The following is a 6,006-nucleotide window of genomic DNA, read 5'->3' as shown; positions in this document are numbered from 1 at the left end:
TGTAAGATAGACTGTGAGGCAACTTTTAAAAACCGATAAATTCCCGTTTGGATGTAGTTGGATTTTTTGTTTGTTTGTTTGTTTGTTTTGGATTTTGTTTGGTTTTTTGCTTTTTTAAATAAGGTCTCACCCCATAGCTCAGGCTGGTGGGGAATGTGGGAGTCTTGTGAGAACTGAGATGGGATTGCAGGTATGAGCCACAATGCCCAGCGTTCATTCATTATTCCACTCTTGAAATGCTAGTTACCTGATTCTTGGAAGCAGTGTTTCCACTAGCCCAGGTCTGGGCATTACTAACGGCTTCATATGTGTGCTAGGCAAGTGCTCAACAGAGTCACAGTTTCTAGATTATTTTGTTTTGTTTTGCTTTCCTCAACTCATAGCATCTCCATCTACTTAGTCACTACAGTCTAAAGCCTGGCTTGGATCCCAACTGGGCCTCACCCAGTTTGCTCAGAAGAATCCTATGTCTCTTGCTTCCTAAAGGGCTGTGAGTGAAGCTTGAGAGCCCCACTTGTTGGCAGTCCTTGTCATGTACCTCACGTACCCTAGCAGTTGTTCCAGCCTTCGTGAGGTCAGATAATCAGGTAGACTGTGATGCCTTTCTTGTTCTTCCATGGACTGCTGTTCCCCACATCCGTTTCCACTAAGGCCCTGTTCATCTTTCAAATTTCCTACCTCTATTTCCTTTTTTTAGAAAGCATCTCAGGGTCTTCCTTCATCCTACTCCTGCCCACTAAAACCCACCTCCACTGTTTGCGCACCTGCCTTAAAATGTCGGAACTGCCACCATCTTCAGTTTGTTCTCTAGTATTTTGTTCCCCTTGCTAGACTGAGCACTATGCATTAACTGTCCCCCTGTACCCTCTAGGATGCCTTACACTAATAGCCTGAATACCCATCATTTATGAGTGAATTGTGGTATTGAATCTTCCATCTTTAGTTAAGAGATTATTTTTTTAATAGGGATGAAAGATACTTAGCTACTTATTTTTTTAAAGCAACAATACGACTTAAAAGCTTAACCTTTGTTTTTTAACTAGAATGTATTCATTGTTTGATTTGAGAATCTTCCTCTCAAATATTATGCCACAGTATATTATGGATGCCTTTATGTGAATTTGTAGAACATGGGACTGGTTTTTGTGACTTTTCTTCCTATTCTGAATGGTTCCAGGGGGAATTAGCACTTGCTACATCCACATCTGTCCACCCACAATTGCCTGTAGGGCTTTGATGCCCTCTTCTGGACTCCATTGGCACCTACACTCAAACATGCACACACCCACACACATGCACACATAAGTAAAAATAACACAAGTTCTAAATAGTCCCAGAGCCTTTGGCTGTGAACCATCATTTCTATTTTGCTTTCCTCTGTTGCTTTGCCAGTGTCTTTCTGTATATGGCCAACTGATCCAGGCTCCTTTTGTTTTCTCATTATATATTTCCAATGTCCTTTGAATCAGGAAACTAAACTGATTTAAAGTTGTGAAATGTCTGTCTGTCTGTCTGTCTGTCTGAGACAACTGGATAAGGTAAGTCCTAGTGTAAACACAAAATGTAATACTGTCCCAATTTATGAAAGTGGTTCATAAGGTATAAAAATATGGAAACAGGTTTTTTTAGGAAATTAGAGGAAACAGCAGATCCATAACCCCACCTGCAGCTGTCAGAGCCAGAAGGTACACTGTACACCTGGCCTCCTTCTTCCCAGGAGGCCTGATGGACAGTGTCTGGCATCACATGGAAGTAATACAGCTATCAAGAAGCAGAACTGACACCTATGGCTGGCACATGAACTGGGCCCCTGATCTAAGAAGGCAGTGTAAAGGAGAACAGACCCCATAGAGGAGTGATTCATACCATAGGAATTGCCTCAGTGGCTACTCCTTCATCCTAAATTGTTGATCAGTGAGAGTATGTGTGTGTCTCTTAAAACAATAAGTCGTCTTTTGCCTGTGCCTAAAGATACAGTCTACTCCTTAAATTTATTCTGTTCACCAAACTGTGTGTGTGTGAGAAAGAGAGAGGGAGAGGGATAGATGGAGATGCTGGGGTTGAATCAGGGCTTTGTAAGTGCTAGGCAGGAAACTTACCACTGAGCCACACTGCAGCATTCTTATCAAACTTCCTCCATTTTCAGCTCTAGGAGTATCAGACAAGATCTCTGCCTCAAGACAGGGTTTCTCTGGGTATCTATGACCTCGAATGCATTCTGCTCTCAAACTCAGAGGGCCTCAAACTCAACCATCCCCTGCCTCTGCCTCCTGAGTGCTGGGATTAAAGGTGTACACCACCTGGCAGTTTTTAAGTTTTTTGTTCACGGGGCCTCTTTATACTCTTAAAATATTAAAACCTAGAAAAAAACAAAAAAAAAAAACTTCATGCATGTGGACTATTGATATTAACCATACCACCCCCAAATGAAAAATTCAGAGAGAAGAGTAGCAGTTTTTAAATCCCTTTACTGTGCTGACAGAAGGCACTGGCTGCACACACCTGTGCTGCCACCCGTCGTGCTGGAGGGCTAGGGCTAGAGAGATGGCTCAGCACTGCTGCTCTTATAGAGGACCTGGGATCCAGTCCCAGGTCTCACGAGGCACCTCAGAACCATCTGTAATTCCAGTTCCTGAGAACCTGACACCCTCTCCAGATCTCTGTTGTGCACTCCAGCATACATATGATATATATAAACTAATGCACATACATAGTTCTTTTAAAGGGAGAAAGCTATTTTAATAGCATTTGAAATAATTTTGAACATTGATACCATATAAGAATTTGACTTAGTTTTTACTTTAAGTCCTATCTATAAGGAACCAAACACATTTCCCATTTTTTATACCAAATTGTGTACTTAAAGAACAAAATTTAACACTAATGGCTTTCTTATTGCTTCCACATAGGGATCCCTTTCTTCTCTTTCTCCACCTTCCCTCTCAGCCTAGACCAAGAATTGTGATCCTCCACCCTCAGACTCTCTGAGTACGGAGATTATAGGTAGGTGCCATTGTGCACAGGTCTCCTGGGCATCCTTAGGTGAAACCTGCAGGTTTTTTAAAACTAAGTATGTAGTCGTTCAGGGTTAAGTAACTGCTACTGCAGTTTATTGGCACTGCCTTATGTTGTGCTGGAGTGTTAGCCCTTTAGCATAAATAGTAGTGCAGTGGGCACAAGGCAAATGATGTCTTAACAATGATGTAAAAAAAAAAAATCCTCTCAGTCTGGAGGAGCCCAAGAGCCCACACTTAGCAGTATACTATGATAGTTCGTAAGAATTATGAAAGGGAAGGGAGAGGTGGAGAATATCCTAATTTCTGCAACGTTACAGAGAAAATAAGAAGGTGGCTTGATGGAGGTGGTAGAAGAAAGTGCTGGGATCTGAATCATCTGCTTGGCGGAAAGAATGGGGATTTTGTTGTTGTTTTGTTTTGTTTTGTTTTAGTCCATGAGCTGTTTTGTTCTCTTAGAGTACAGTTGGAATGCCAGGATCATTTTTGGTGGCAGCACTAGGGGGAAGGCAGCTACTGGCATTCAGTTAGTAAAGCCAGGGATGCTAAAAATAGAACAGCAACAAAACAGAGTTACCCAGCAAAAATGTCATTAGCGTGGAGGCTGAGAACTCCCACTCTAAGCCAACATTACACAAGCGTAGACTTGCTATGAGTATAAGACATGGGGATTTCTAAAAAATTAATGTCAGTTCAAGGTGGTAGGCCGCTCTGAAGAATTCCATGTAAATTACTTATTGTGAAACAGATTAAGAATAGAGGAGAGAACACCTGCAATTTGTGACTTACTTGTCAATATCTAAAAGGAAATGACAGCTGATGCACATGGTGAAAGAGAACTAAGGCCTAAAATATAACTACTGCAAATAAAAATGGGTTAACAATAGCAAGCTATTAATAAATGGTTACAAAATGCTGAAGTGCTGGCATGGTGACAGACACTTTTAATCCCTGCACTTGGGAGGCAGAGGCAGAAAGATCTCTGAGTTTGAGACCAGCCTGGTCTAACTAGTGAGTTTCAGGGCAGCCAGGTTTACATAGACAAATAAACAAAATACAAAAGATGATGGGACCAGTTAGGACTGCTAAGTGAGTAGCACATGCAGCCTTCCTTAACTGTCAGCTGTCGAAGGTGTCTCTAGCAGTGTCCTCTGTCTGTCTCATTCACTATGACAGAAATATAGACTGCCCAGGAGTACTTAAGCCTTTGCATTTGCCCCTTCCGTTTCTGCAGGATTTGCACCCCAGCTCCCTCTGTGGTTCACATAGGATCTTTTCTTAAGTCTTGGCTCAAATGCCGCCTTCTCACCTAGTGTGCTATTTAAGATGGAGCCCTGCTCTTCTGCTTTCCGCCTCTTATCCTGCTCTCTTTTCTTGTGCAATATATGTAATTATGTTTCTTCTTCAGTGGCTTATAAGACTTTCAAAGACAGACCTCAGTAATAACTTGTATTTTTTTAAGGTGGACTAGAGAGCAGAGTTAATGTAAACTGCTGCCACTTGCTGTCATGCGGCACCAGTGACTGCTGAATGTGATACGATGTCCACATTGAGTGTGTAACTAACAGTAAGGAGCTGTAACCAAGTGACAGCTTAGACTGACTGAAGATGACCAGAAGCCAGTTTTCTCTTTCAGTCCTGCCACCCAGAGCTCTGTAACTCACTGTCGAGTTATGTCTGTCCTGATGGCTGCACTACGGCTGTGGCAAAACAGCATAACCACGTCAGCTGATAAAGAAAGTGTTCAGGCTTGTGGTTCTAGAGGGCTCAAGTCGTACATGATGGACTGAAAGCTCCACAGTGGATGCTGACGCAGCAGCTAAGAGCTCATGGTTTGAACCTTAAGGAGGAGTAGAGAAGACTCAGAATGGCCTTAAAGACCACCCCCAGTGACACACATCCTCCAACTAGGTCACACATTCCAGTTCTTCCCAAATAGTTCCATTAAGTAGAAGAAACCAAGTACTCAGATATCAGCCTGTGGGGGCCATTCACATTCATACCACCACAGTGACCATTTCTCCCCCTGTAGTTAAGGATAGTCAGAAAACATTTTCATGATTAGATAATCATGTAGAGTGATATGCCTAATAATAACTGTGAATCAGAGAGTTTAATCACAGGATTCCTGAGATCTGCTGCAAAATATAGCCCTCAGTTTTGAACTTACATTGTGGTTAATTTATCTGAGGAAAACCAAAACTGTAAGTAGCAGTTTGATTGACAAGGAGAATAAAAACTTATGGGTGAATGAAATTAGTCACCAAAGAAAAATCAGTTAGCACAGAGCTTTAGAGTGTTTACTACGGACCATATTTACTTTGCCAAATGTTGAGTGCAGAACAACTGGGGCTGCTAAGAGCATGAAATGGTATAGCCACTTTAGAAGGCAGACAAGTTCCTAAAGAGCTAAATTAAGTCAGCTTTGATCTACCTATGACACTCTTAAGTATATACCCAAGAAACTATAAAATATATATCCTTACAAAGGCTTGTCTAAGTGTTTGTGGAAGTTTTGTGTGAAATAGCCCAAGTCATGAATAAACCACTTGTTCCACTTTAATAGAACACTATAAACAATAAAAGGGTGGACTCTACATAGCAGTCAAGTCTCAAAATAATGATGTTGCTAAAAGTCGCCATTGTACATGGTTTATGCTTTATACAAAATTCTAGAAAATGTAATCAATCCATAGTTGCAGAATTCAGGCTTCAGGTTGCTTTGGAATAGAAATAGAGGGAGAAGAAATCAAGAGGAATACAAAGGTGACATAAGGAGACTTTTGGTAATGATGTCTCTCTTCACTGTCTTGATGGGTGTATACACACATCAGCAGAGCAAACTGCACAAACACAAACTGTACTTAGTATGTTGTACAGCAACTCTAACTCAGGAGAGAGTGAGAAGAGATGCTTCTTTCATGCCTCAGCTGAGGCAGATGTGTCTTAGAAACCACATGTATGTGAGGATATATGTGTGCCCAAGAATAAA

General features: G+C 41.5%; 1 protein-coding gene across 1 annotated transcript in view; it reads left to right on the top strand.

The window, feature by feature from the left end:
• Cab39 (calcium binding protein 39) overlaps window positions 1-6,006 on the top strand; it is a 36,827-nt gene that overhangs the window by 157 nt on the left and 30,664 nt on the right. The gene's annotated exons all lie outside the window — the stretch shown is intronic.

This window comes from Apodemus sylvaticus, chromosome 9 (assembly GCF_947179515.1).
Source record: "Apodemus sylvaticus chromosome 9, mApoSyl1.1, whole genome shotgun sequence".
Lineage (NCBI taxonomy): Eukaryota > Metazoa > Chordata > Mammalia > Rodentia > Muridae > Apodemus > Apodemus sylvaticus.
Note: the sequence above shows the minus strand (reverse complement) of the source record. Positions and strands in the feature narration are given on the sequence as shown.